A 17,027-nucleotide genomic window follows, 5' to 3' on the forward strand; every position below is an offset into this window, starting at 1 on the left:
TCAAACGCCAGTTTCAATTAGAGACTGGCATCGAGTTGCCAGGTTCTGTTGGAGAACGCCTACTGTATGACACGACAAAATGGAGTGTGTGAATATCTTGATTAGATCATCTGCAAAAAGTTAAATATCGAATGTAACAGTCAGTCTTGGGGCCATATACATGTACAAAAAAAAAAAAACATTGAAAATAAGTCATACACCATCCAATATGGCTATGCAATTCCTACAGCTATGTATCTAGAAAGTCGAGCTATAAAACCTAGCATAATGATATGAAACAAGGCGGCGAAAGAAGCAACCTTAGTAGAATGATGCTTGGTTAAACAGAGCAGAGGGGGGGGATAAAAAGAACACCAAGGTCTTATGTATGACAGGAACAGAAACTAGAAACTTAGCAAGATCTCCATCATTTCAGCAATTATAAGAGCAACCAGACTCATGAAAAAGAATAATAAAAACTACCTGGCAAATATACCCAGTGAATCAAGTGTAAGAGAGATATAAACAATTGTACTTATATAGACGGCTAGAATCTTAAAAAAATTTCTAGGTTGGAACATATCGGATAGTGGGTGAATGTCTGGCATCCAGTTGGATGCCTCGTCCCCAGCTAAAACAAAATTATAAGAAAATTGAAAAAAAAAAAATTTGATACGGCACTAATTATTCTCTACTTTCACTCCACAACAGGTGAAGTAGTAATCTAAACTAGATGCTCAAGCCTTGGTAGAGTAACTGATCTATTAGAAAAAAAAACCCTCTAAAATAACATATATCATTTTTTGCATATCCCGGCATTACTTTCAACTCTCTTGTATTTTCCTTTATAATTTCGAATTGAACAAAACTGAGCCAGGAAAAATGCAGTTGGAAATTACACAATTCGGTGATTTTCCAGAATGGCTAATACAGCAAAAAAAGGTTTTAAAATATTATAAACAACAAATAAATGTTACCAATTGTAAGATAAGTTACTCTTTTACCTACCTAGATGATTTTTTGGTTCTAACTTATTTTAAAGCGTTTTTTTAGTTAAAATATATGTAGTATAAAACCTATTAAGTTAGAATGAAAAACAAAATGGCGGTCTCAATCGAGCCTCGATAATCCTTCAAAAATCGAAAATTAAACAAGGCACTGATAGAAACACATCCAATGAATACAAACAATCGTGTGTAAAAGTAATGTTCTACCAGTATTTTGCTTAATTTTCGATTTTAGAGCGATTATCAAGGCTCGATTATGGCTTGAATGAGATCATCATTTTTTTTTTTTTTCATTTTGATTCGACAGTTTTTAACTAAAGAAACACTTTCAGATAAGTTAAAATACAAAATAACTTATCTAAATGGATAGAAGAGTAACTAATCTTGCCTTTGGTAACATTTATTTGTTGTGTATTAACTTTTTCATCCGTTTTTGCTTTGTTAACTATTTCGGAAAAAAACACCCAAAATATTTCTTCACTATAAACGCCTCATTATGGTGTCTACATTGCATAACATGCTGTATTGTTTTCTTCACTGTGTAATATTGTTATCCTTGGTAACAAGTCTTTGATAAAGTATACGCATACGTGTGCGTTCCAAAAATTGACACCCATGAAAGTGTTTATAAAATTCACGATTTCTTCTTCAGTCCAACCATGTTTGGTACAGATAAACGTCTTTGGACGCCTGAGATATCTACAAGGTTTCGGTCATAACTATCCAACAGTCTTTGGGATCATGCCTAAGAAGGGACTGTGGGTAATTGGACAGCAAAATGCCTGTTCACAATACATTTAAACATTTGCATATTAGTATAGTCAGGGAAGCAGGAAACAGAGAGGGAATTCCAAAGTCTAGCAATTTGAGGAAAGAAACCATTAGAGTAGAAGGCTTTCCGGCATCTTAACACCTTAACAATGAAGGGGTGGAATTTTGTTGCTTATCAGGTTAGTCAAGAGTATGAACATCGAGGGGACACAAGTGTTTTGAGTTTATCAGGGCTCATTCCATCGAAGTACTTATAATGCAAAAGGGATGCAAAACTAGGCTGATGGGACAGAGGTTGGAGCTTGGCCGATAGTGTGGTATCTATTAGATTTGAAACTCATTTTTAAGGTCTGTGTTAGAGTAAGAAACTAATAGTAGATGCACCAGCCTAAATGTGGAATCATACTCTATGAATGGGTGAAGTGTGGCTTTGTAAAGATATAAGATAATCGCTGGTGTGGGTAATTTTCTAGGAAAGTGGAGGAAACCTTTCTTCTTTGCAGCAGCCTTCACAATGTTTTCAATGTATATGTTCAAATTCATGTTGTCTGTGAATGTTAGGCTGAAGAGTTTGAAAGATGGGTGTCATTTGTCATGGCAATCGATGGCTGAGAAGTGTTTTTGTAATTGTAAAAGGAAAGAAGCTTAGTCCTAGTAGCATCAAAATCTAACATCCACTTACAGATCAAATCCATTACAGACTGAAGGTTGTTTTCTAGGGTTTATGCTATTGCCTTGGAAAAAATGATTTAATAAAAAACAAAAATACTTACAAATGAAAAATTCAATAAGTGTCAAAGGTTGAGAGTTCAATCCACAGTGTTGGCGACCGAAAAATACAATTGCGAATTACTTAGAACACCTATTACATTATGGCTGAGAGAACATGAACATGCTACCCTCATAAATTAAATATAAAGAGTTCCGTTTGAAATTCAGTGCAGAAACATTTCTGACTTTGACAAGATTCACTTGAAGAAGGCTGGAGGTTACATCGACAGAAACGTGAAAATGACCGTCAAGATGAGAACAGTGGCACGAAGAATCCAAATAACATGAATACTCTATTTTCTCCGCCTAACATAGCATTGCTTTCAATCTTTTGTATCACAAAAAAAGAATGTCAGTGACCAGTTTAGTCAGAGAGAAAAAGGTGATGCCAGGTATTTGTTGATTTTGAATTTTTGGTGATTTTAATGAACCTTGGGCTATAAGTGATTCATAACTTGCATTCTGTTCTGCTGTGGACGAGAGAAAGCGTGAAAAGGCGACAAGACAATTACTCCTGTACATATATATATATATATATATATATATATATATATATATATATATATATATATATATATATATATATATAGACACACACTTGAATGACTTCTTTTTAATAGGATGGGAAATAAATCAAATAAGCATTTTTATTCTATTTTTTCTGTATCCTTATTGATGCATTCACTTAATTGGCTGGCCATTCTGTCAGATTTTTACTGCCAGTAAAATACCAACAAATAAGATGCATCTATCTTGAGGCTAGAAAAATACATGCATATGTAAATATCATTAAGATGCATTGATTGAATGTTATTGCAATATTTTGTTCTTAGGCATTTGTCATGTTTTTTCTCATGCACCTCTTGGTTGTTTTCTACAATAATGTAATGATTGTGTAATAGACTGAAGACATTCTATCTATCGGCAGTTTTATTTATTCTAGCGTAAATAAGATAATGCAGTCCTTTGCAATCCACTATTATTATTATTATTATTATTATTATTATTATTGATTGTTGGTAACCGTCCGTCTCGGAAGATGATGGTGTAACTCTGGTGTCTATCTGCACCGCCGGGAATGGCCGTACAGTCCAACTCAGAAATAGCAGTCCCTGTCGCCCTTGGTCGAGATGGAGTTGGATGGCTGGCTGCTGGAGCTGCATCTGTTGCTGCCTATGACTGACTGACTCTCTTTATGGCAATTGATTCCTCACACACAGCTTCTGCATTGCCGGTCAGCAAACAGAGCAAGTATCAGCCAGGTTTTATGTGTGGAGAGTGAGTTCACACTGCTTCCTGTCCCTCTTGCAAACATCTAAAAAATGTAGTTAAGAGCCCCCTGCATTTCTTCCGCTCTTAACCAGCTCACTGTAGAAAAGCCCTTTAGAGACGCATTCCGTGTCCATCCTCTTGACATGTTCCAGCCATCACACTCATCTTTCAGAGAGTATTACGTGCATCCTGCATATGTTGGCTCATCTATTTACCTTATACCTCAGTGTTGGGGAGCCCATCCTGTTACTTGATCTGCAATATGCGATGCAGGCATCTCTTGTGGAAGCTGTTCAGTTTCCTCATGCCTTGAATAGGTAGTCCGTGTTTCACTATCATTGAGGAAAGTACTGAGCATGCAAGTTTGGTAGACACGTAATCTGTATCTCTGAGTTCACTATCTTGGTGTTTATCTCTGAATGGATGGAGAGTGAATTGGAGATTGTAGACTCAAAATAGATGAAGTCCGTGACTCTATCCATCGATGGAGGTGCATACAAGGGTCTCTTTTCCCTGCACTATTATCTTTATCTTCTTCAGGTTGATAATCAGTCCAAACCTCTTGCAGTCGTGGGTGAAATAGTTCACAAGCTGATGAAGTTCGAATGAATGAATTATTATTATTATTATTATTATTATTATTATTATTGTTATTGTTATTGTTATTATTATATTATTATTATTATTATTATTATTATTATAATTATTATTGTTATTATTATTATTATTATTATTATTACTACTACTGCTACTACTACTACTCTAAAATAAGAAAAAATGCCATTCCTTTCCCTCTTTTTTCTTTTTTTGTGTTTGACGTTTACATTTTTGTACTTTGCATCAGCAAAAAGTGGCATAGTTTTACACAGAAGTCAATTGTCTGCTAAGTAACAAAAGGCTCTGTTTTGTGTAATATCATTTTTAGAGAATTTTAAAGTGATTGATCTTACGGTGGTAGGAAAATGTAAGTTATATTGTAGTTCTGCACGATCTCATGCAACTAGAGAATTCCAGAAGTTCCACAAAGAAAAGTAAAAAGATTACCAACTTGCAATGTCATAGGCGCATTTTTGTTGAACAAAAGCGATCAATTTTGAAAAAATTCTGTTCCTCCAAAAATGGATCCTTTTATAATAAGTGATGATCAACTCAGTGATTGGATCAAAGTGTTTTAATTTTTCTCTAAACCTCATAAGTTATAAACCTAATGGCGATTGCTTAGTCTACAAGGGAGATAATCTATAATCTTGGTTAAACGGTGACTGCAGAGAAATGTTGTCAATATATTGATTAGAACATGCTGTAGATTTTTTGACCATGTTCTGGTTCAGCAAACATCCTAAATGAATTTAGATTGCTTTCCCTGAAACACAAAGTCTCTTAGGAATATCAAATACATGTTCTCCAGTGATATCTGTATTTGGCTCAGGCAAAATATTTCTAATAACGTGACAACTTTTTAACTTTTTTAGAAGGAAGAACTATCATCATTCCACATACAGTGCCAGGTATTCCAAAATGGTTACCCATTTGGCACTGACAAAAATCAGCACTGTAGATATCTGCTGTAGATTTACCCAGCAGTGATCAGTACGAAATGTTCCATTTTGCTCTTGCCTCACCCACCATATCCATCATACATATCATCCACTGACTACTAATTCTTGTAGGATTTGAAAACTAGTTATGGAAGAAAATCTTGACACTTATGTAGCTGAAAATGCTTTTCAAGCAAGATTGAATCTTTAACATCAAAACTTTTATACTACAAAAATAATTGAATTTAAATTTGGATTATTCGGACTACTCTTTCATTTAAATATTATTTTCACTACGTTTTGGCCGATGTAAACTCTGACCTTCTTCAAGTGTATCATGTCAAACTTAAGAATCTTTCTGTCAAACTCAAGAATCTGTACAGAATTTTTAGCAGAACCTTTTATTCAATCTTTGGTAATAACATACTCTCTTTATATCAGTTATGGGTGGAAAGAAGTCTTAAGTAATTTGTAATTATATCCTTATTATCGCCCACACTGAGGATAGAATCTTTAACCTCCAGAAGAAAAGGACTCGTGACTGCGATTGTGAATGTATGAAAATATATTTAGTGTAGCAAAAATAAACATGATTAATATGTGCACTTTGGAGCAGGTGTTAGAAATATTTTGAAGAAGCTTACTTAAAGTTGGTGGTGCTTTTCTGTCGAATGTGAAAATGATTTCACATCATTTCCTAGATATAACTCTTTATCTATGAATATTGTAATAAGGAAAATACAAATCCAATCTATGTTCACCCACCCTTAAATTACCCAGAAACTATAATCCAACATATCCCTAAATCTATTGGTAAAAGAAGAAGAAAAATTATATTGTTTACACCCCTTTTTTCTTGAAAAATAATTTCTAAATTTAATTTACATTTCCCTCCTAATAATATGCTTCATAATTTTTTAAATAAAAATACCATAAAAATAAGTTATAATTGAAATCGTTACATTTGATGTGCAACAATGGTTTCTTATCTTGATTATAATTTTCATAATTCTCCCAAATAGTGCAAAGGATAAAGGCGTTGATTAACAAACAGATTAAAAATTTAATTTTTGCTACAAACGATGATAAGTAAAAATAATATAATTAATATTTATTCATGGTTTGACATGATAGGAACAATCTACCTCCAGAAATTACATTTTATTATTTTTTACGTGAGGTTTATCGCTTATCAAGGCCCAAAAGCCATTGGACAATAAGGGTGTTAGATTACCAGTGAAAAAACAATATAATAATCAGTAATAGTGGAAATTGAATGGAATTTGATTATTTAACAAAAAACAGCTCAACAGAAATTTGTTCACATTAAACTTGAAAACAGTCACAGTCAGCTGACAAGCAGCTCCATAATATTGTGTTCCGCAGATGGGTAGTTCTAGGAAAGAAACTTTGCTCGTAGAATTTCTGTTTGGTTTTAGACACAGAAGAGAGTAAGGGAAATTTTTAACAGTGATTTTTTATGCGATGAGACCATAGGTTGAAGCTCAATTGAAAAATAGGTTGCTTGGATTTTATTGCCTGCTCTTGTCGTAGACTCCGTCACAGTGCACCAGGAGGAAGCTTCACATGCTTCTCTGCAGTGACTCAATCCACAGTACATTGTTGTCTAATTGTACAGTAGAGAAACGACTGTTAATTTTATAAAATTATTTTATATAATGGCTAGAATTAAAGTTTAAAAATTAAAAGTCAGTATCATTGTTCATCCATTTCGAACATGCCACTCTTTCATCAAAAAACTGTTGAATTTGCTTGTGCGGTGATAAAACTTTTCAAATGCACTTGCGATGTAAAGCTGTATAAGGGTGTCAAAATTGGACTCTTTCTTCTTTAATCATATTTTTTTTATTATTGAGTTTTGATACTTATTGGTCGCATTGTGATACAAAACCTGTCTAAGAACACTCCCAGACATATAAAGTATGTCAATGTGAAATTTCAAAATAATCGACCCAGCCGTTTCGAAGTCCATAGGGAACGAACTCACAACGGACACACAAACACACACACAGTGTCTTTTATATATAAGTGGAGATAAACATACACGAAGGTCATTCTAAAAGTGATGCCTCTTATTTTTTTAACTCAGAAGGTTGAACAGTTATTAAAGATGGGAGTAGTACCATTAAAACAACGACCTTTTGTGCTCCAGAATTTATTTTTCTACATAGTCACCGCTATTCTCAATGAACAGCGATGAACAAAAGCCTTGATGTCTCGCTTGTAAAAATCAGTGCCTGTTCATTTTCTCTTGGCTGCGATTACAGTGTGGTTGGAGACATAATGCGTCCTTCAGAGGTCCAAACAAGTGGAAATCTGAGGATGCCAGGTCGGGACTATATGGTGGGTGAGCACCGTCCATCCGAACTTTGTCACACATTCTGTGATCTTCAAACTTGTGTGTGACTTCACGTTATCATATTCCAAATGGAATGTTTCCCTTTTCCCTGGTCTTACCTAGGTAATCAGCTTAGTCAATATTTCAACAAGAAATCCGGGAGAATAACACAGTTTCTGTCCCAGAAAACGATGTACATTACTTTGCCTGCAGATATCAGCATATTGAACTTCTTCTTTGCTAAGGAGCGTGAGTGGTGCTTTCCATCGATTGGATACTGATTTGTAATGATAACACCACGTCTCAGCACCAGTGATGATGCAGGCCAAGAATCCGTCATCTTTGGCTTCACACTGATTCAACAAGTCCCGACATATCCTGTCGGTGGTCATTTTGGTCCTGCATGAGTATTTGTGGAACCCTCGTAGTATACACTTTGCTGTATCCTAGGGATGACAATATCGTTTCCACTGCAATGACACCCACATTCCATTCTATGTGCATTTCACCACTCTGAAATCGACGAATCCATCTCCTAACTACACTGGCTTCATAAACGTTCAACAGGCGCTGGGGAATATTGATTGGCTCACTTTTTTTTCTGCATAGAGAAATCCACTGATGCATCTTTGCTTTCGACATACGTCCATGGCAGGTGTTTCTTGATCACACCGTCATAAATATCTGCGGCAGACTGATATAACTTTCAGATCATGAATGCTTAAGTTCAGTCATCATAACAATGCAATCTGAAATTCCCTTTAAACCATTCGGGTGACTCAAAAAATAGGAGGCATTACTTTTGGAACTATTTAGTTAGCAAGTAAAAAGAAAAAATATAGGACGAAACCATTTAAAGTTTTGAGGGAAAGGGAAAAAGCAAATAGCAAATTCTAGTCTGAAATGAATTCAGAAAGAAATATGTCACTTTATTTCAATAATGAAACGTTTTCTTTCTTTTTTTCTTCGTTTTCTTTTTTTGTTTATAATTTTATCAATTTGGATGTTGTTTCATGTGATTATTACTAATAATAGGAACGCCATTTTTCTTATCGGTTTAATTTCATTTTCAGTTTTAAAAAATCCAAATTTTAAAGAGTACTAATAGGCCGCCCGGCGTTGTCTGGTCATAAGATACACTTAAATACGCTATGTATTAGTGTATATTACGTCTTTATTATTATAGAAACAATTCCCTATAGATTATTATATTAATCGTAATATATAGTAGTGAAATCAAAACTAATATATATATATATATATATATATATATATATATATATATATATATATATATATATATATATGACTTGGGTGGCATCATCTAGAATCGAAGCTAAAAAAATACAATTCTCTACCTTCATTCCTTAGCTTCTGAGCCATGCATTTCGGCATATAAGGCGACCGTCAGATAAGACGAGGTACAAAATTGAAGCAAATTTTCATAAATTTATCATATATCGCTTGTATAAGAGACTGCTAAATCACGAAACCATGTTTGTTTAGCCTAAGCTAGAGATTTCAACTCCCTATATCTTATGAAATATTGGTTTCTAAAGATGATTTTTTAACATTAAGGTCTTCTTATACGCTGAAATATACGGTGTGTATGTGTGTGTGTGTATATATATATATATATATATATATATATATATATATATATATATATATATATATATATATATATATATATGAATTCAGGCTTGAGATGTTCAAAAGTAGGGACTAATGAATACAACGAGGTTGTTAGATAGTGCTCGGCAAAAAAAGCAAAATATTTATTATTATTTATTCGAGGGTAAACAGTTACATATGGTCGCTACAAACAGCCATCTATTTCAGATTTTTCTCTATGGCGTCGAATGGTTCACGGTCGCCTGATGAAGTCTCATTGACTGAAGCAGATGGCTGTTTGTAGCAACCATATAACTGTTTATCCTCGAATAAATAATAATAATAATAATAATAATAATATATATATATATATATATATATATATATATATATATTATTTAAATTGTAACTGACTTTAGCAAATAGGGTGCATACCTTTATAACTATTTGCTAATATTTTCACTCCTCTGATGAGATGGTAGACATCGAAACCCTATAGGTTAAGGAGATAAACTTTCTGAAACATTCTTTGTCTTGCTTAGAATAATAAAAATTCTTTGATATGAAACTCAACCAATTCATTTCATTTCAATGAGAGTTTTTAGAAATTCATTGAATTACAATTTAATTTATTTGCTCTATCTTGCATATCGAGCAATTCTTGTTTAGATGGGATAACTTATAGAATATTACTGCCAGTAATATTTTGTAAACCAACAATCTCACGTTTACATAACCACTGATTGTTAAATAAAAACTATTCCGAAGTATATATATATATATATATATATATATATATATATATATATATATATATATATATATATATATATATATATATATATATATATATAATTCAACTGCCATTCCTTTTTTAAAAGATGGAATCGTCCGATCGTTGAAGACAAAGTTCAAGCAAGCATGGCCGGCCGGTCCACAGAGTTTTATAATTACATACATGAATTTCTATCTCATCTATAAGTTATATTAGTGTTTAACAGTGAAAGTATTGTTAATGTTTAAAAAAAAAACCCAGATTTTATAGAATGTGGATACCTATTTCACCTATAAATTAATGTTTCATAATGAAAATATTTTTTATTTTAAAAATTCAGATTTTATAGAGCATAGCTGCTTATCTCACTGATAAATTATATTAGTGTTTAATAGTGACAGTATTTTTTAAATAAAAAATAACACCAGATTTTATAGAGGACGATTGCGTATCTCAGAGAAAAGTTAGCGTCTTTCTTTCTCTGTTTGAACTCCTCATCTTAAACTACTGAAATCATGAGCAGAAATGTAAATGGCAATGATCATCTATCTAATAATGTTAAGTCTTTAACATACGATAAGCAATGTTTATGCGCTGTACATTACGAATTACTTAAAAACATTCTATCCAACGTAAATCTATTCTGATGATAGGTTTTTCTTACTAAAACAACAAAACCAAAGAAAGTGACAATATGTCACCTGAAATCTTGAAATCACTATTATGTGTGGACAATTTTTACATTTTCACTTTGATAATTTTCCTATCGCCATTGGCCACTGAATTTCAATCGCGGCGAATGGAAGACTTTACTTTAAAGTTACCTCCCCTGTCATTTCAAACCTGTCAGTGGCAATCTTAATACAAGTGTTACATTCTGATGCAATGATCCTAGAGTTCATTAAAATACATCTCTCTTTGTAATGTGCAAGTTTATACCGAATCTGTCAGGTGTAAATAATGCAAGTGTATCATGTCAAACTCAAGAATCTTTCTGTCAAACTTAAGAATCTGTACAGAATTTTTAGCAGAACCTTTTATTCAATCTTTGGTAATAACATACTCTCTTTATATCAGTTATGGGTGGAAAGAAGTCTTAAGTAATTTGTAATTATATCCTTATTATCGCCCACACTGAGGATCGAATCTTTAACCTCCAGAAGAAAAGGACTCGTGACTGCGATTGTGAATGTATGAAAATATATTTAGTGTAGCAAAAATAAACATGATTAATGTGTGCACTTTGGAGCAGGTGTTAGAAATATTTTGAAGAAGCTTACTTAAAGTTGGTGGTGCTTTTCTGTCGAATGTGAAAATGATTTCACATCATTTCCTAGATATAACTCTTTATCTATGAATATTGTAATAAGGAAAATACAAATCCAATCTATGTTCACCCACCCTTAAATTACCCAGAAACTATAATCCAACATATCCCTAAATCTATTGGTAAAAGAAGAAGAAAAATTATATTGTTTACACCCCTTTTTTCTTGAAAAATAATTTCTAAATTTAATTAATTTACATTTCCCTCCTAATAATATGCTTCATAACTTTTTAAATAAAAATACCATAAAAATAAGTTATAATTGAAATCGTTACATTTGATGTGCAACAATGGTTTCTTATCTTGATTATAATTTTCATAATTCTCCCAAATAGTGCAAAGGATAAAGGCGTTGATTAACAAACAGATTAAAAATTAAATTTTTGCTACAAGCGATGATAAGTAAAAATAATATAATTAATATTTATTCATGGTTTGACATGATAGGAACAATCTACCTCCAGAAATTACATTTTATTATTTTTTACGTGAGGTTTATCGCTTATCAAGGCCCAAAAGCCATTGGACAATAAGGGTGTTAGATTGCCAGTGAAAAAACAATATAATAATCAGTAATAGTGGAAATTGAATGGAATTTGATTATTTAACAAAAAACAGCTCCACAGAAACTTGTTTACATTAAACTTGAAAACAGTCACAGTCAGCTGACAAGCAGCTCCATAGTATTGTGTTCCGCAGATGGGTAGTTCTAGGAAAGAAACTTTGCTCGTAGAATTTCTGTTTAGTTTTAGATTCCTAATGAACCGCCCCCTTAAGTAAACACTTCATCAAATCTCCACACTAACGTAATGTACTTGCAACAACCCTTATCCCTGAGTGGCTTCCAGGCCTTGATAAGTGGTGATCACTGTGTAAAAAAAAAAAAATGACACAGAAGAGAGTAAGGGAAATTTTTAACAGTGATTTTTTATGCGATGAGACCATAGGTTGAAGCGCAATTGAAAAATAAAGAGTTCAGTTGGAAACTGCATATTGGTTGCTGAGTTTGACATGAAAATGTCCAAGTTTGAACAGATGCACTTTAAGAAGATTGGAGGTTATGCTGGCTGAAACGTTCTGAAAATAAAATTAGAAAATCAGTTTGAATAATCCAAATAATCATGTAAAAATTTCTTTTAATTTCTTTGACGAATTTATAGAAAGCCATCCACTTATTATGAAATCTAAAATGTTAAGATTTTGAATACGAAAATTATTTTGGTTGCTAAAGATTAAATAAAATTACACAAATATTTATTTCATGTTTACAAGAAAATTAATCTTTGTAATGTGTTGTAGCCTTGCAGGCCAGTAATAATCAAGACAAACACAGTGGTATGGTTAATAAAAAGTGGATAAAGAACAGTATATAACAAAAGTATACGTCATAATTCTGGGACCATAGTTACCACGAATAGTTACACGACGTTTAGATATAACTGCATTTATTGTCTGTAAAAGGTTATTAAGGTAAAATAAAAAGAAAATCATTAATAGTAAAGAGCAATCGCATAAAGTTTCTTCCAAATTTGAATAAAATTTATGCATAGGCGATTATATATATATAAAGCTGAACGTCTGTGTGTGTGTCTGGTCACGAATAGGCTCCTATATGGTTGACTTTTATAGAAAACTGATCACATATAATGATAGATGTATCGAGACACAGGAATGGGTATGTTTGATCTAGCATAATGATGATTCATTAAAATTGTGGGGTCTGTGTTCGCGCCTGGCCCGCAAAGTATGGAAATAAAAAATTAAAAAAAAAAACGTTTACAAGTGTTTTTGATATAGATGTACATAATAATACTTTGATAAGTATGTTTTAACTTAAATAGGGATGGTATAATAAAATTGTGGGGTCTGCGTTCACGCCTGGCTTCCATAGAATGGAAATAGGCACAAACTTTGATAAAGACTTTTCATATCTATCTGCATAAGTATACTTTGATAATTATGTTTCAGTTTGAAGAAATATGGTATAATAAAATTATGAGGTGTTTGTTCGCGCCTGACCTACATAGAATGAAAATATGTCACAAAATTTAACAAGGTTTTTTAATATAGATCCACAGAATAATGTGATAAATGTTTCAGTATGAACAGGTATGGTATAATAAATTATGGGGTTTATCTATTTTATTTTTACTTTCATCATATTTTGCTTTGGTTTTGATACTCCCAAATTCGAAGCTATCTTTTACAACCCTTCGTTTTCATAACCTATCATACTTTCATAAATCAGAGTCCATTTTCTGTAGGCTGTTTTTGAATCCAGTAAACGATGAGTACTTTTGCTAGTATATATATATATATATATATATATATATATACATATATATATATATATATATATATATATATATATATATATATATATATATATATATATATATATATATATATATATATACTGACAGGGAGATCGTCATGTTGCTTGGATTGACTGTTATTGCCATTGAAATTAGTAACAATTTTCAATCAAATCGATTTATTGCCTGCTCTTGTCGTAGACTCCGTCACAGTGCACCAGGAGGAAGCTTCACATGCTCCTCTGCAGTGACTCAATCCACAGTACATTGTTGTCTAATTATACAGTAGAGAAACGACTGTTAATTTCATAAAATTATTTTATATAATGGCTAGAATTAAAGTTTAAAAATTAAAAGTCAATATCATTGTTCATCCATTTCGAACATGCCACTCTTTCATAAAAAACTGTTGAATTTGCTTGTGCGGTGATAAAACTTTTCAAATGCACTTGCGATGTAAAGCTGTATAAGGGTGTCAAAATTGGACTCTTTCTTCTTTAATCACATTTTTTTTTATTATTGATTTTTGATACTTATTGGTCGCATTGTGATACAAAACCTGTCTAAGAACACTCACAGACACATAAAGTACATCGATGTGAAATTTCAAAATAATCGACTCAGCCGTTTCGAAGTCCATAGGGAACGAACTCAAAACGGACAGACAAACACACACACACAGTGTCTTTTATATATAAGTGGAGATAAACATACATGAAGGTCATTCTAAAAGTAATGCCTCTTATTTTTTTAACTCAGAAGGTTGAACAGCTATTAAAGATGGGAGTAGTACCATTAAAACAAGCGACCTTTTGTGTTCCAGAATTTATTTTTCTACATAGTCACCGCTATTCTCAATGAACAGCGATGAACAAAAGCCTTGATGTCTCGCTTGTAAAAATCAGTGCCTGTTCATTTTCTCTTGGCTGCGATTACAGTGTGGTTGGAGACATAATGCGTCCTTCAGAGGTCCAAACAAGTGGAAATCTGAGGATGCCAGGTCGGGACTATATGGTGGGTGAGCACCGTCCATCCGAACTTTGTCACACATTCTGTGATCTTCAAACTTGTGTGTGACTTCACGTTATCATATTCCAAATGGAATGTTTCCCTTTTCCCTGGTCTTACCTAGGTAATCAGCTTAGTCAATATTTCAACAAGAAATCCGGGAGAATAACACAGTTTCTGTCCCAGAAAACGATGTACATTACTTTGCCTGCAGATATCAGCATATTGAACTTCTTCTTTGCTAAGGAGCGTGAGTGGTGCTTTCCATCGATTGGATACTGACTTGTAATGATAACACCACGTCTCAGCACCAGTGATGATGCAGGCCAAGAATCCGTCATCTTTGGCTTCACACTGATTCAACAAGTCCCGACATATCTTGTCGGTGGTCATTTTGGTCCTGCATGAGTATTTGTGGAACCCTCGTAGTATACACTTTGCTGTATCCTAGGGATGACAATATCGTTTCCACTGCAATGACACCCACATTCCATTCTATGTGCATTTCACCACTCTGAAATCGACCGAATCCATCTCCTAACTACACTGGCTTCATAAACGTTCAACAGGCGCTGGGGAATATTGATTGGCTCACTTTTTTTTCTGCATAGAGAAATCCACTGATGCATCTTTGCTTTTGACATACGTCCATGGCAGGTGTTTCTTGATCACACCGTCATAAATATCTGCGGCAGACTGATATAACTTTCAGATCATGAATGCTTAAGTTCAGTCATCATAACAATGCAATCTGAAATTCCCTTTAAACCATTCGGGTGACTCAAAAAATAGGAGGCATTACTTTTGGAACTATTTAGTTAGCAAGTAAAAAGAAAAAATATAGGACGAAACCATTTAAAGTTTTGAGGGAAAGGGAAAAAGCAAATAGCAAATTCTAGTCTGAAATGAATTCAGAAAGAAATATGTCACTTTATTTCAATAATGAAACGTTTTCTTTCTTTTTTTCTTCGTTTTCTTTTTTTGTTTATAATTTTATCAATTTGGATGTTGTTTCATGTGATTATTACTAATAATAGGAACGCCATTTTTCTTATCGGTTTAATTTCATTTTCAGTTTTAAAAAATCCAAATTTTAAAGAGTACTAATAGGCCGCCCGGCGTTGTCTGGTCATAAGATACACTTAAATACGCTATGTATTAGTGTATATTACGTCTTTATTATTATAGAAACAATTCCCTATAGATTATTATATTAATCGTAATATATAGTAGTGAAATCAAAACTAATATATATATATATATATATATATATATATATATATATATATATATATATATGACTTGGGTGGCATCATCTAGAATCGAAGCTAAAAAAATACAATTCTCTACCTTCATTCCTTAGCTTCTGAGCCATGCATTTCGGCATATAAGGCGACCGTCAGATAAGACGAGGTACAAAATTGAAGCAAATTTTCATAAATTTATCATATATCGCTTGTATAAGAGACTGCTAAATCACGAAACCATGTTTGTTTAGCCTAAGCTAGAGATTTCAACTCCCGATATCTTATGAAATATTGGTTTCTAAAGATGATTTTTTTAACATTAAGGTCTTCTTATACGCTGAAATATACGGTGTGTATGTGTGTGTGTATATATATATATATATATATATATATATATATATATATATATATATATATATATATATATATATATATGAATTCAGGCTTGAGATGTTCAAAAGTAGGGACTAATGAATACAACGAGGTTGTTAGATAGTGCTCGGCAAAAAAAGCAAAATATTTATTATTATTTATTCGAGGGTAAACAGTTACATATGGTCGCTACAAACAGCCATCTATTTCAGATTTTTCTCTATGGCGTCGAATGGTTCACGGTCGCCTGATGAAGTCTCATTGACTGAAGCAGATGGCTGTTTGTAGCAACCATATAACTGTTTATCCTCGAATAAATAATAATAATAATAATAATAATATATATATATATATATATATATTATTTAAATTGTAACTGACTTTAGCAAATAGGGTGCATACCTTTATAACTATTTGCTAATATTTTCACTCCTCTGATGAGATGGTAGACTTAGGTTAAGGAGATAAACTTTCTAAAACATTCTTTGTCTTGCTTAGAATAATAAAAATTCTTTGATATGAAACTCAACCAATTCATTTCATTTCAATGAGAGTTTTTAGAAATTCATTGAATTACAATTTAATTTATTTGCTCTATCTTGCATATCGAGCAATTCTTGTTTAGATGGGATAACTTATAGAATATTACTGCCAGTAAACCAACAATCTCAC

Source organism: Euprymna scolopes, chromosome 3 (genome assembly GCF_053919585.1).
Source record: "Euprymna scolopes isolate OS-2025 chromosome 3, ASM5391958v1, whole genome shotgun sequence".
NCBI lineage: Eukaryota > Metazoa > Mollusca > Cephalopoda > Sepiida > Sepiolidae > Euprymna > Euprymna scolopes.